The sequence below is a fragment of the Eschrichtius robustus genome, chromosome X (assembly GCF_028021215.1).
Source record: "Eschrichtius robustus isolate mEscRob2 chromosome X, mEscRob2.pri, whole genome shotgun sequence".
Taxonomy (NCBI): Eukaryota; Metazoa; Chordata; class Mammalia; order Artiodactyla; family Eschrichtiidae; genus Eschrichtius; species Eschrichtius robustus.
In genome coordinates this window covers 101,541,743-101,556,151 of record NC_090845.1, presented here as the reverse complement: position 1 = coordinate 101,556,151, position 14,409 = coordinate 101,541,743, and the positions used below count along the sequence as shown (strand labels likewise).

At 37.3% G+C, this 14,409-nt stretch overlaps 1 non-coding gene across 1 annotated transcript; it reads right to left on the bottom strand.

Annotated features, from left to right (window-relative positions):
- Window positions 1-11,235: 11,235 nt before the first annotated feature.
- Window positions 11,236-11,342, bottom strand: LOC137757552 (U6 spliceosomal RNA). Its single transcript, XR_011072392.1, has one exon. It is a non-coding gene; the product is annotated as a U6 spliceosomal RNA (small nuclear RNA).
- Window positions 11,343-14,409: the final 3,067 nt, after the last annotated feature.

Below are 14,409 nucleotides of genomic sequence, written 5' to 3'. Positions count from 1 at the left end.
TTGTAACTTCTCCTTTTTCAATTCTAATTTTATTGATTTGAGTCCTCTCCCTCTTTTTCATGATGAGTCTGGCTAATGGTTTATCAGTTTTGTTTATCTTCTCAAAGAACCAGGTTTTAGTTTTATTGATCTTTGCTATTGTTTTCTTTGTTTCTATTTCATTTATTTCTGCTCTGATCTTTATGATTTCTTTCCTTCTGCTAACTTTGGGTTTTGTTGGTTATTCTTTCTCTAGTTCCTTTAGGTGTATGTTTAGATTGTTTATTTGAGATTTCTCTTGTTTCTTGAGGTAGGCTTGTATAGCTATAAACTTCCCTCTTAGAACTGCTTTTGCTGCATCCCATAGCTTTTGGATCATCGTGTTTTCATTGTCATTTGTCTCTATGTATTTTTTGATTTCCTCTTTGATTTCTTCAGTGATCTCTTGGTTATTTAGTAACGTACTGTTTAGCCTCCATGTTTTTGTGTTTTTTACGTTCTTTTCCCTGTAATTCATTTCCAATCTCATAGAGTTGTGGTCGGAAAAGATGCTTGATATGACTTCAATTTTCTTAAATTTACTGAGGCTTGATTCGTGACCCAAGATGTGATTTGTCCTGGAGAATGTTCCCTGCGCACTTGAGAAGATCCCTTTCATCACTTTAAATATGTCCTGCCACTCCCTTCTGGATTGCAGAGTTTCTGCTGAAAGATCAGCTATTAACCTTATGAGGATTCCCTTGTATGTTATTTGTTGCTTTTCCCTTGCTGCTTTTAATATTTTTTCTTTGTATTTAATTTTTGATAGTTTGATTAATATGTGTCTTCGTGTGTTTCTCCTTGGATTTATCCTGTATGGGACTCTCTGTGCTTCCTGGACTTGATTGACTCTTTCCTTTCCCATGTTCGGGAAGTTTTCAACTATAATCTCTTCAAATATTTTCTCAGACCCTTTCTTTCTCTCTTCCTCTTCTGGGACCCCTATAATTCGAATGTTGTTGCATTTAATGTTGTCCCAGTGGTCTCTGAGACTGTCCTCAATTCTTTTTATTCATTTGTCTTTATTCTGCTCTGTGGTAGTTATTTCCACTATTTTATCTTGCAGGTCATTTAACCGTTCTTTTGCCTCATTTATTCTGCTATTGATTCCTTCTAGAGAATTTTTAATTTCATTTATTGTGTTGTTCATCATTGTTTGTTTGCTCTTTCGTTCTTCTAGGTCCTTGTTAAATGTTTCTTGTATTTTCTCTGTTCTATTTCCAATGTTTGGGATCATCTTTACTATTATCACTCTGAATTCTTTTTCAGGTAGGCTGCCTGTTTCCTCTTCATTTGTTTGGTCTGGTGGGTTTTTACCTTGCTCCTTCATCTGCTACATAGTTCTCTGTCTTCTCATTTTGTTTAACTTACTGTGTTTGGGGTCTCCTTTTTGCAGGCTTCAGGTTTGTAGTTCCCATTGTTTTTGGTGTCTGCCCCCAGTGGGTGAGGTGGTTCAGTGGGTTGTGTAGTCCCTCTCCTGGTGGAGGGGACTGGTGCCTGTGTTCTGGTGGGTGGGGCTGGATCTTGTTTTTCTAGTGGGCAGGGCCGCATCCGGTGGTGTGTTTTGCAGTGTCTGCGATGTTAGTATGATTTTAGGCAGCCTCTCTGCTAAAGAGTGGAGTTGTGTTCCTGTTTTGCTAGTTGATTGGCATGAGGCATCGAGCCTTGGAGCTTCCTGGCTGTCGGGTGGAGCTGGGTCTTAGCGTTGAGACATAGATCTCTGGGAGAGCTCTCACCAATTGACATTATGTGGAGCTGGAGGTCCCTGGTGGTCCAGTGTCCTGAACTTGGCTCTCCCACCTCAGAGGCTCAGGTGTGACACCAGGATGGAGCAGCAAGACTGTGTCAGCCACACAGCTCACAAGGAAAGTGAGAAAAAAGAAAGAAAAAAATTATTTAAAAATATATATAAATAAAAAAATAATAATAAAAAGAAGAGAGCAACCAAACCAATAAACAAATCCACCAATGATAGTAGTGCTAAAAGGTATACTAAGGTAAACATAAAAATCAGAAACAAATCAGTTGTAGACAGCAGACCCCAAGTCTACAGTTGCTCCCAAAGTCCACCACCTCAGTTTTGGAATGATTTATTGTCTATTCAGGTATTCTACAGATGCAGGTTTATCAAGTTGATTGTGGGGATATAATCTGCTGCTCCTGAGGCTGCACGGTGAAATTTCCCTTTCTCTTCTTTTTTTGCACAGCTCCTGGGGTTTGGCTTTGGTTTTGGCTCCACCTCTGCATGTAGGTCACTCTTAGGCATCTGTTCCCACCCAGACAGGATGGGTTTAAAGGAGCTGCTGTTTAGGGGGCTCTGGCTCACTCATGCCTGGTGGAGGGAAGGGTATGATTGTTATAATTGAAATGCAGAGCAAGCCTGCCGTGGCAGAGGCCTATGGGACGTTGCAACAGCCTGAGGTGCACCAAATGTTCTCCAGGGGAACTTGTCCCTGGTCGCAGGACCCTGGCAGTGGTGTGCTGCACAGGCTCCCCGGGGTGTGTAGATAGTGACCTGTGCTTGCACACAGGATTCTTGGTGGCTGCACAGCTACTGTGTTCTTTAGTGATAAAGTTCCAATATAGATTTATGTTGTTGTTGTTAGTTTACTATTAAACTAATTATGAATATTATCAATAAACATTTTATTTGCTCTTTATTAAGATAAATGAAGAAAGATGGTTAGAATTTGGATAATTGGTAACCTGATAAGTGGAATAATATTAGAGTTGGCAAAATAACTTACGTATAGTTGGAACTGACATGGTAAATACCAGAAAGAGGGAGGAGATTTTCCTTTATATTCAACATTCATCTTAAATATATTTTTCTGTCCAGTATGTGCTTGATTTTGCACAAGGCAGGACTCATTAGAGGTAAAGCAAAGCCTAATCAATGATTACTTTAAAAACCCTCTTGGTTTTCAAAATCAAATGTTTTGCTTATGGTTCATTAAAACTGCATTTTTTATTATGGAAATTTTTAATCATAACAAAGTATTGAGAAAAATATGGTAACTCCCCAAGTACCCGTCATACTGCTTTAGCAATCATCAACTCATGGTAAACCTTGTATCTTATGTCATCCATTACCTCTCATCACGTATTATTTTGAAGCAAAATCCAGACATTATATCTTTATATCCATAAGTATTTCAGTATGGATCTCTAAAGATAAAAATTTTTTAAACATAAAAAGAAGAGAACTATCACATCTATACCTTTTAATAATTTCTTAATATAATCAAATGTCTAATCTGTGTTCAAATTTCCAAATGTGTCACTACTGACATAAATTTTTGTTTGACTCCATGTGTATATAAGGCTTATACAATGCAATTGAAAAATACCTGTTTAAACTCCTTTTTAAAAATTATGTATTTTATTTTGAGATAAATGTAGATTCATATGCACTTATAGGAAATAATACAGACAGAGCCTATGTTTCCTCTACTAGTGATATCTTGCAAAGCTTTATTATACTATCACAAGCAGAATGTTGGCATTAATGCAATTAAGATATAGAAAGTTTCCATCACCACAGTATCCCTCTCTTGTTGAATTTTTGTATCCACACCCCCTTCCCTCCTGTCTCTCCTTAGCCCCTGACAACCACTAATCTGTTCCACATTTCTATAGTGTTATCACTTCAACAATGCTATAAAAGTGGAATCATACAGTGAGTAAGCTTCAGGCTTTTTTCCACTCAGTATAAGTCTTTGAAGATTCATCCAAGATGTTGACCATATCTATAGTTTGTTCATTTTTATTGCTGAGTAGTATTCAATGAAATGGATGTAAAAGAGTTTATTTATTCAATCACCCATTGAAGGACATCTGGATTATTTCCAGCTTTTATCTATTGTAAATAAAGTACTGTAAACATTCATGTTTAGATTTTTGTTTGAACACAAGTTTTCATTTTCTGGGGAATATCTCAGGAGTACATTTGCTGGGTCATATGGTGGCTGTGTTTTGTTTTTTAAGAAACTGCCTAACTATTTTCCAAAGTAGCTGTACAATTTTACATTCCCACCACAGAGGGATTAAGTTGCTTCATATCTTCACCAGCATTTGCTATTTTCACTATTTTTATTTTAGCCATTTATTTATTATTTAGCCATTGGTGTGCAGTGATATCTCATTGTGGTCTCAATTTGCCCTTTCCTGATGGCTGGTAATGTTCATATGCTTATTTGCTATATCTTTTTTGGAGAATTACCTATCATTTTTTAAAAATTGAAACATAGTTGATGTACAATAGTTTGTTAGTTTCAGGAGTATTACCAAGTGATTTGATATTTTCATACATTATGAAATGATCACCACAATAAGTCTAATAACCATCTGTCCCCATACAAAATTATTAAAATATTAATGACCACATTCATTATGCTGTATATTATACCCAAATGGCTTATTTCTCTTGAATCTGAGGTTTATACCTCTTAATCCCCTTCATCTATTTCCCCACCCATGTCCCCTCTGTCAACCACCTGTTTGTTCTCTCTATCTAAGAATATTTCATATAGTTTTGTTTGTTTTGTTTTTAGATTCCACATACAAGTGAGATCGTATGGTACTTTTTCTCTGTCTGATTTATTTCACTTAGCATAATACACGCTAGGTCCATCTGTGTTGTCATAAATGGCCAGATTTCATTTTTTATGGCTGAGTGATATTCCATTGTGTGTATATATACATATATATATACATATATATGTATATATATCACATCTTCTTTATCCGTTCATCAATCGATGGACATTTTCAGTTGAATCCACATCATGGCTTTTGTAAGTAGTGCTGTAATGAACATTGGGTGCATATATCTTTTCAAATTAGTGTTTTTGTTTTCCTCTGGTAAATATCCAGAAGAGAAATTGCAGGATGATATTGTAATTCCATTAAAAAACTTTAAGGAATCTTCATTACGTTTTCCATAGTGGCTGCACCAGTTTACAGCCCCACCTACAGTGCATGGGGGTCCCTGTTTCTCTGCATCCTGGCCAACATTTGTCATGTTTGTGTCTTGATGATAGCCATTCTGACAGATGTGAGGTGGTATCTCGTTGTGGTTTTGATTTCCATTTCTTTGGTAATTAGTGATGTTGAATATCTTTTCATGTATCTGTTGGCCATATGCATATCTTCTTTGGAAAAATGTCTATCCAGGTCCTCTTCCCATTTTTTAATTGGGTTGTTTGGGTTTTTTTTGATGTTGAGTTGTATGAATTCTTTGTATATTTTAGTTATTAACTCCTTGTCAGATATATCATTTGCAGACATCTTCCATTCAGTATGCTACACTTTTATTTTGCTGATAGTTTCCTTTGTTGTGCAAAAGCTTTTTAGTTTGACGTAGTCCCTTTTGCTTATTTTTGATTTTTTCCCCTCTTGCCTGTGGAGATAGATCCAAAAATCTCTTGCTAAGACCAATGTCAAAGAGTATCCTGCCTATGTTTTATTCTAGGAGTTTTATGGGTTCATGTCTTACATTTAAGTCTCTAATCCATTTTGAGTTTGTTTTTGTATATGGTGTGAGACAGTGGTCGAGTTTCATTGTTTTGCATGTATCTGTCCAGTTTTCCTAACACCATTTATTGAAGAGGCTGTCTTTTCCCCATCATACATTTTTGCCTCCTTTGTCATAGATTGACTATATGAGTGGATTTATTTCTGAGCCCTCTATTCTGTTCCTTTGATCTATATGTCTTTGCTTTTGTGCCAGTACCACACTGTTTTGATTACCGTATGTTTGTAATTATAGTAGCAATCAGGGAGTATGATACCTGTAGCTTTGTTCTTCTTTCTCAAGATTGTATTGGCTACTTGGAGTCTTTTGTGTTTACATTAGCATTATTTGTTCTAGTCTTGTGAAAAATGACATTGTTATTTTGATAGCAATTGCATTGAATCTGTAGATTGCCTTGAGTAGTATAGTCATTTTAGCAACATTAATTTTTCCAGTTCAGGAGCATGGTATATCTTTCCATTTGTTTGTATTGTTTTCAATTTCTTTCATCAATGTCTTATAGTTTTCAGAGTACAAGTCTTTTACCTCTTTCATTAGATTTATCCCTAAGTATTTTATTCTTTTTGATGCAATGGTAAATGGGATTGTTTTCCTAATTTCTCTTTCTGATAGATTGTTATTAGTGCAATATAAATGCAACAGATTTCCATATATTAATTTTTTATCCTGTAATTTTTCTGAATTCATTTATTAGATCTAATAGTTTTTTTGTGGCATCTTAAGGATTTTCTATATATATTATCATGTCATTTGTAAAGAGTGACAGTTTTACTACTTCCTTTCATTTATTTTTCTTATCTGATTGCTGTGGCTAGGACTTCCAATACTATGTTGAATAAAAGTGGTGAGGGTGAGCATCCTTGTCTTGATCCTGATCTTAGAGGAAATGCTTTCAGCTTTTCACCATTGAGTATGATGTTGGCTGTGGGCTTGTTATATATGGCCTTCATTATGTTGAGGTATGTTCCCTCTTTGCCCACTTTGTTGAGTTTTTATCATAAATGGATGTTGACTTTTGTCAAAAGCTTTTTTCTGCATCTATTGAAATGACCATATGATTTTTGTCCTTCAATTTTTAATGTGGAATATCACATTGATTAATTTGGAGGTATTGAACCATTCCTTCATCCCAGGGATAAATCTGACCTGATCATGATGTTTTATTCTTTTAATGTATTGTTGAATTCTGTTCACTAATACTTTGTTGAGGATTTTTACACCTATGATAATCAGTGATATTGGCCTGTAATTCTCCTTTTTGTGATGCCTATCTTGTTTTCGTATCATGGTGATGCTGTCTTCGTAGAATGCTGGGATGCATTCCTTCCTCTTCAACTTTTGTAATAGATAGAGAAGGAGAAATATTAACTCTTCTTTAAATGTTTGGTAGAATTAACCTGTGAAGCCATCTGGTCCTGGACTTTTGTTTGCTTAGAGTTTTTTGATTATTGATTGTATTTCTTTATTCGTAATGAATCTGTTCATACTTTCTATTTCTTTTTGATTCAGTCTAGGGAGATATTGTTTTTCTACACATTTATATAGTTTTTCTAGGTCATAAGTTTTATTGGCATGTAATTGTTCATAGTAATCTCTTAAGTTCTTTTGTATTCCTGTGGTGCAACTTGTAACTTCTCCTCTTTCATTTCAGATTTTATTTATTTGGTCGCTCTATCTTTTTTTCTTATGAGTCTGGCTAAAAATTTATTAATTTTGTGTAACTTTTCAAAGAACCAGACCTTAGTTTCATTGATCTTTTCTTTCTGGTTTTGTTTTTCACATCTTTATTGGAGTATAATTGCTTTACAATGGTGTGTTAGTTTCTGCTTTATAACAAAGTGAATCAGTCATACGTATACATATGTTCCCATATCTCTTCCCTCTTGCATCTCCCTCCCTCCCACACTCCCTATCCCACCCCTCTAGGTGGTCACAAAGCACAGAGCTGATCTCCTTGTGCTATGCGGTTGCTTCCCACTAGCTAGCTATTTTACGTTTGGTAGTGTATATATGTCCATGCCACTCTCTCACTTTGTCACATCTTACCCTTCCCCCTCTCCATATCCTCAAGTCTGTTCTCTAGTAGGTCTGTGTCTTTATTCCCGTCTTGCCACTAGGTTCTTCATGACCTTTTCTTTTTTTCCCTTAGACTCCATATATATGTGTTAGCATACTGTATTTGTTTTTCTCTTTCTAACTTACTTCACTCTGTATGACAGACTCTAACTCCATCCACCTCACTACAAATAACTCCATTTCATTTCTTTTTATGGCTGAGTAATATTCCATTGTATATATGTGCCACATCTTCTTTATCCATTCATCTGATGATGGACATTTAGGTTGCTTCCATGACCTGGCTATTGTAAACAGAGCTGCAATGATCATTTTGATACATGACTCTTTTTGAATTATGGTTTTCTCAAGGTATATGCCCAGTAGTGGGATTGCTGTATCGTATGGTAGTTCTATTTTTAGTTTTTTAAGGAACCTCCATACTGTTCTCCATAGTGGCTGTATCAAATTACATTCCCACCAACAGTGCAGGAGGGTTTCCTTTTCTCCACATGCTCCCCAGCATTTATTGTTTGTAGATTTTTGATGATGGCCATTCTGACCGGTGTGAGGTGATACCTCACTGTAGTTTTGATTTGTATTTCTCTAATGATTAGTGATGTTGAGCATCCTTTCATGTGCTTGTTGGCAATCTGTATATATTCTTTGGAGAAATGTCTATTTAGGTCTTCTGCCCAGTTTTGGATTGGGTTGTTTTCTTGATATTGAGCTGCATGAGCTGCTTGTATATTTTGGAGATCAATCCTTTGTCAGTTGCTTCGTTTGCAAATATTTTCTCCCATTCTGAGCGTTGTCTTTTTGTCTTGTTTATGGTTTCTTTTGTTGTGCAAAAGCTTTTAAGTTTTATTAGGTCCCATTCGTTTATTTTTGTTTATATTTCCATTTATCTAGGAAGTGTGTCAAAAAGGATCTTGCTGTGATTTATGTCATAGAGTGTTCTGCCTATGTTTTCCTCTAAGAGTTTTATAGCCTTACATTTAGGTCTTTAATCCATTTTGAGTTTATTTTTGTGCATGGTGTTAGGGAGTGTTCTAATTTCATTCTTTTACATGAAGCTGTCCAGTTTTCCCAGCACCACTTAATGAAGAGGCTGTCTTTTCTGCATTGTATATTCTTGCCTACTTTGTCAAAGATAAGGTGACCATATGTGCGTGGGTTTATCTCTGGGCTTTCTATCCTGTTCCAGTGATCTATATTTCTGTTTTTGTGCCAGTACCATACTGTCTTGATTACTGTAGCTTTGTAGTATAGTCTGAAGTCAGGTAGCCTGATTTCTCCAGCTCTGTTTTTATTTCTCAATATTGCTTTAGCTATTTGGGGTCTTTCGTGTTTCCATACAAAATGTGAATTTTTTTGTTCTGGTTCAGTGAAAAATGCCATTGGTAGTTTGACAGCGATTGCATTGAATCTGTAGATTGCTTTGGGTAGTACAGTCATTTTCACAATATTGATTCTTCCAGTCCAAGAACATGGTATATCTCTCCATCTGTTTGTATCATCTTTAATTTCTTTCGTCAGTATCTTATAGTTTTCTGCATACATGTCTTTTGTCTCCTTGGGTAGGTTTATTCCTAGGTATTTTATTCTTTTTTTTGCAGTGGTAAATGGAAGTGTTTCCTTAATGTCTCTTTCAGATTTTTCATCATTAGTGTATAGGAATGCAAGTGATTTCTCTATGTATAGTATCATGTCATCTGCAAACAGTGACACTTTTACTCCTTCTTTTCCAATTTGGATTCCTTTTATTTCTTTTTCTTCTCTGATTGCGGTGGCTAAAACTTCCAAAACTATGTTGAATAATAGTGGTGAGAGTGGGCAACCTTTTCTTGCTCCTTGTCTTACTGGTAAAGGTTTCAGTTTTTCACCATTGAGAACAATGTTGGCTGTCGGTTTGTCATATATGGCCTTTATTATGTTGAGGTAAGTGCCCTCTATGCCCACTTTCTGGAGGGTTTTTTATCATAAATGGGTTTTGAATTTTGTGAAAAGCGTTTTCTGCATCTACTGAAATGATCATGAGGTTTTTTTCCTTCAATTTGTTAATATGGTGTATCACATTGATTGATTTGTTTATATTGAAGAATCCTTGCATTCCTGGGATAAACCCCACTTGATTATGCTGCATGATCCTTTTAATATGCTGTAGGATTCTGTTTACTACTATTTTGTTGAGGATTTTTTGCATCTATGTCATCAGTGATATTGGCCTGTAGTTTCCTTTTTTGGTGACATCTTTGTCTGGTTTTGGTCTCAGGTTGTTGGTGGTCTTGGAGAATGAGTTTGGGAGTGTTCCTCCCTCTGCTATATTTTGGAAGAATATGAGAAGGATAGGTGTCAGCTCTTCTCTAAAATTTTGATAGAGTTCGCCTGTAAAGCCATCTGGTCCTGGGCTTTTGAGCTTTTGTTTGTTGGAAGATTTTTAATCACAGTTTCAATTTCAGTGCTTGTGATTGGTCTGTTTATATTTTCTACTTCTTCCTGGTTCAGTCTTGGAAGGTTGAGCTTTTCTAAGAATTTGTCCATTTCTTCCAGGTTGTCCATTTTATTGGCATATAGTTTCTTGTAGTAATCTCTCATGATCCTTTGTATTTCTGCAGTGTCAGTTGTTACTTCTCCTTTTTCATTTCTAATTCAGTTGATTTGAGTGTTCTCCATTTTTTTGTTGATGAGTGTGGCTAATGGTTTATCAATTTTGTTTATCTTCTCAAAGAACCAGCTTTTAGTTTTATTGACCTTTGCTATTGTTTCCTTCCTTACTTTTTCATTTATTTCTGATCTGATCTTTATGATTTCTTTCCTTCTGCTAACTTGTTTTTTTTTTTTTCTTTCACTAATTGCTGTAGGTGTAAGGTTAGGTTGTTTACTTGAGATGTCTCTTGTTTCTTGAGGTAGGATTGTATTGCTATAAACTTCCCTCTTAGAACTGCTTTTGTTGCATCCCTTAGGTTTTGGGTTGTCGTGTTTTCATTGGCATTTGTTTCTAGGTATTTTTTGATTTCCTCTTTGATTTCTTCAGTGATCTCTTGGTTATTTAGTGGTGTACTGTTTAACCTCTGTGTGTTTGCATTTTTTACAGACTTTTTCCTATTATTCTTATCTAGTCTCATAGCTTTATGGCTAGAAAAGATACTTGTTATAATTTCAATTTTCTTAAATTTACCAAGGCTTGATTTGTGACCCAAGATATGATGTATCCTGGAGAATGTTCCATGAGCACTTGAGAAGAAAGTGTAATCTGCTGTTTTTGGATGGAATGTCGTTAAATATCAATTAAGTCCATCTTGTTTAATGTATCATTTACAGCTTGTGTTTTCTTATTTATTTTCATTTTGGATGATCTGTCCATTGGTGAAAGTGGGGTGTTAAAGTTCCCTACTATTATTGTGTTACTGTCGATTTCCCCTTTTATGGCTCTTAGCATTTGCATTATGTACTGAGGTTCTCCTATGTTGAGTGCATAAATATTTACAATTTTTATATCTTCCTCTTGGTTTGATCCCTTGATCATTGTGTAGTGTCCTTTTTTGTCTCTTGTAATAGTCTTTAAAGTCTATTTTGTCTGATATGAGAATTGCTCCTCCAGCTTTCTTTTTTTTTTTTTTTTTTTAAATATGGAACGCTTCACGAATTTGCATGTCATCCTTGCGCAGGGGCCATGCTAATCTTCTCTGTATCGTTCCAATTTTAGTATATGTGCTGCCGAAGCGAGCACCTCCAGCTTTCTTCTGATTTCCATTTGCATGGAATATCTTTTTCCATCCCTTCACTTTCAGTCTGTATGTGTCTCTTGATCTGAAGTGGGTCTCTTTTAGACAGCATATGTACACGTCTTGGTTTTGTATCCATTCAGCCAGTCTATGTCTTTTGGTTGGAGCATTTAATCCATTTACATTTAAGGTAGTTATCAATATGTATGTTCCTATTACTGTTTTCTTAATTGTTTTGGGTTCGTTATTGTAGGTGTTTTCTTTCTCTTGTGTTTCCTGCCTAGATAAGTTCCTTTAGCATTTGTTGTAAAGCTGGTTTGGTGGTGCTGAATTCTCTTAGCTTTTATTGTCTGTAAAGGTTTTAATTTCTCCATCAAATCTGAATGCGATCCTTGCTGGTTAGAGTAATCTTGGTTATAGGTTATATGCCTTGGTATAGGTTATATGCCTACTTCCTCTTCATTTGTTTGGTCTGGTGGGTTTTTACCTTGCTCCTTCATCTGCTGTGTATTTCTCTGCCTTCTCATTTTGCTTAACTTAGTCTATTTGGGGTCTCCTTTTCACAGGCTGCAGGTTCGTAGTTACCGTTGTATTTGGTGTCTGCCCCCAGTGGGTAAGGTTGGTACAGTGGCTTGTGTAGTCTTCCTGGTGGAAGGCACTGGTGCCTGTGTTCTGGTGGATGAGGCTGGATCTCGTCTTTCTGGTTGGTAGGACCACATCCGGTGGTGTATTTTGGAGTGTTTGTGAACTTAGTGTGATTTTAAGCAGCCTCTCTGCTAATGGTTGGGATTGTGTTCCTCTCTTGCTAGTTGTTTGGCATAGGGTGTCCAGCATTGTAGCTTGCTTGTCGTTGAGTGGAGCTGGGTCTTAGCACTGAGATGGAGATCTCTTGGAGAGCTTTCACCCTTTGAGATTATGTGGGACTGGGAGGTCTCTGGTGGACCAATATCCTGAACTTGGCTCTCCCACCTCAGAGGCTCAGGCCTGGCACCCGGCTGGAGAACCAAGAGCCTGTCAGCCACATGGCTCAGAAGAAAAGGGAGAAAAAGAAAGAAAGAAAGAGAGAGAGAGAGAGAGAAAGAAAGAAAAGAAAAGAAAGTTATTAAAATAAAAAATAAAATATTATTAAAAATAAAAAAGTTAAAAAGTAATAAAACAAAAAAAGAAAGAAAAAAGAAGAGAGTAAGCAAGCCAAAAGACAAATCCAACAATGATAACAAGCACTAAAAACTCTACAAAAAACAAAACAAAAAACGGACAGACAGAACCCTAGGACAAATGGTAAAAGCAAAGTTATACAGACGAAATCAAACAAAGAAGCATACACATACACACTCACAAAAAGAGAAAAAGGGGAAAAAAAGTATATATATATATATATGTATATATATATATACATATATATATATATAAATGAAGAGAGCAACCAAATTAATAAACAAATTTACCAATGACAATAAACTCTAAATTCTAAACTAAGATAAACATAAAACCAGAAACAAATTAGATGCAGAAAGCCAACCCCAAGTTTACAGTTGCTTCCAAAGTCCACCACCTCAATTTTGGGATCATTCCTTGTCTATTCAGGTAGTCCACAGATGCAGGCTACATCAAGTTGATTGTGGTGATTTAATCCACTGCTCCTGAGGCTGATGGGAGAGATTTCCCTTTCTCTTCTTTGTTCACACAGCTCCTGGGGTTCAGCTTTTGTTTTGGCCTTGCCTCTGCGTGTAGGTTGCCTGAGGGCATCTGTTCCCTGCCCAGACAGGACAGGGTTAAAGTAGCAGCTGATTAGGCAGCTCTGTCTCTCTCAGGCCAGGGGGAGGGGGTGGGTATAGAATGCAGGGCGACCCTGTAGTGGCAGAGGCCAGCGTGACGTTGCAACAGCCTGAGGCGCATCGTGTGTTCTTCTGGGGAAGTTGTCCCTGGATCAACGGACCCTGGCAGTGGCGGGCTGCACAGGCTCCCGGGAGGGGAATTGTGGATAGTGACCTGTGCTTGCACACAGGCTTCTTGGTGGCTGCAGCAGTGGCCTTAGCATTTCATGCCCATCTCTGGAGTTCATGCTGAAAGCTGCAGCTTGTGCCCCTGTCTGGAGCTCATTTAGGCGGTGCTCTGAATCCCCTCTCCTTGCACACCACAGAACAATGATCTCTTGCCTCCTGGCAGTTCCAGACTTTTCCCCAGATTCTTTCCCAGCTAGCTGTGATGCAGTAGCCCCCTCAGGCTGTGTTCACGTAGCCAACACCTGTCCTCTCCCTGGGATCTGACCTTGAAGCCCGAGCCTCAGCTCCCAGCCTCCACCCACCCTGGCAGGTGAGCAGACAAGCGTCTCAGGCTGGTGAGTGCTGGTTGGCGCCAATCCTCTTTGTGGGAATCTCTCTGCTTTGCCCCCTGCGCCCCTGCTGCTGCACTCTCCTCCATGGCTCCGAAGCTTCCCCCCTGCCCACCCCCTGTCTCCACCAGTGAAGGGGCTTCCTAGTGTGTGGAAACTTTTCCTCCTTCACAGCTCCCTCCCCGAGGTGCAGGTCCCATCCGTTTTTTCTTTTTTCTTTTGCCCTACCCAGATACGTGGGGATTTTCTTGCCTTTTGGGAAGTCTGACGTCTTCTGCCAGTGTTCAGTAGGTGTTCTGTAGTAGTTGTTCCACATGTAGATGTATTTTTGATGTATTTGTGGGGAGGAAGGTGATCTCCACGTCTTACTCCTCTGCCATCTTGAATGTCCCCTCATTGATCTTTTCTATTGTTTGTCTCCATTTCATTTATTTCTGTGCTGATCTTTATTATTTCCTTCCTTCTTCTAACTTTGGGTTTTGTTTATTCTTTTTCTAGTTCTTTTAGGTTGTTTGTTTGTTTCCTTGTTTCCTGATGTAAGCTTGTATTGCTATCAATTTCACTCTTTAAACTGCTTTTGCAGTGTCCCCATAGACTTTGGATTATTGTGCTTCATTTTCATTTGTCTCCTTCTATTTTTTGATTTCTCCTTTGATTTCCTCAATGATACATTGGTTGTTTTGTTGCATACTGTTTAAGCTCCACGTGTTTGTGTTTTTTGCAGTTTTTTTTCCTTG